General features: G+C 35.8%; 1 long non-coding RNA gene across 1 annotated transcript; it reads right to left on the reverse strand.

The window, feature by feature from the left end:
• Nucleotides 1-55: 55 nt before the first annotated feature.
• On the reverse strand, nt 56-1,020 carry LOC107735853 (uncharacterized). The gene is made up of 4 exons (XR_001639529.1): nt 938-1,020; nt 675-855; nt 437-521; nt 56-304 (listed from the first exon to the last, which is right to left on the reverse strand). It is a non-coding gene; the product is annotated as an uncharacterized LOC107735853 (long non-coding RNA).
• Nucleotides 1,021-1,026: the final 6 nt, after the last annotated feature.

A 1,026-nucleotide genomic window follows, 5' to 3' on the forward strand; every position in this document is an offset into this window, starting at 1 on the left:
AAAAAAAGTCTGTCAAAGCATAACAGTTCCTAATGCCATACTGTCAATGTGACACTATGAGAGACATAAATATAAAGTATAAAACAAGCAAGAGGGGCAGCAGACTGATGAAAATACTATAAATATTGAGAATGGCAGCCATCATAAAAGACAAAATAAATACTAAACCTATATAAATATAAAACCTACTTGAAATTTGTTTAAGACCAGATAAAATCATACGGGGTCAAATAAAAATCTCCTTTACGTGCATTATCAAAGAATGGGATCTGTATTATTCCAGCTGACCACTGCATTTCTCCATCTGTAAGACATATTTGAAGCATTAATATCGCCACATGTTTGTATTTCACAATATCAAAATTACATGTTATAGAAAACATTCTGATAAGCAAGAGAGATACACTTCTAAGCACTGATGAAATAAAAGACTTACTTCGTCCTGATGCAAAGCTCCAGTGGAGAAATGAGATCACTGTCTGCGTTGTCATTCCGAGCAGCACCCGCAGCAGAATGTGGATCTGTTCAGAGACACAAAATACACAAGGCCTTTTAATACTGATTTATAATAAACCCTAATTACAAAGCAAGTGTGCAAAGGTTGTGTTGATTTTGTTTTTCTCAAATCCTACGGATAATACAACCAGTGTCTGTTTTGTGTGTGTGAGACTCACAGACTGTTAATCTAATTGGTTCCTGCTGGTTGGCCAGGCCATCATAATAGTACAAGTCAAACTCTTCCTCTTTGCAGTGATCGGTTGCCAGGTCTTCAGAGGGGCAAAAAAACACACTGAAATGACTCTCACTGCACACTACCCAAATTGGAAACTTGGGAGTTTTCAGGTGAGATCCAACCTTTAAAAAGAGAGGAATCTAGATATAAGAAATTTGGATATAATATCCAAGTATACGTTAAGAGTGTTTGAAGCCTTATTACCTTACATATATTATAGTGCTCAAATAAAGACAGCAGCCCAATATTACAACGTGCTTTAATTCCCTTCAGAAATGTAAAATTTCCATTTC

Source organism: Sinocyclocheilus rhinocerous, unplaced genomic scaffold, assembly GCF_001515625.1.
Source record: "Sinocyclocheilus rhinocerous isolate Xijiao unplaced genomic scaffold, SAMN03320098_v1.1 C36340301, whole genome shotgun sequence".
NCBI lineage: Eukaryota > Metazoa > Chordata > Actinopteri > Cypriniformes > Cyprinidae > Sinocyclocheilus > Sinocyclocheilus rhinocerous.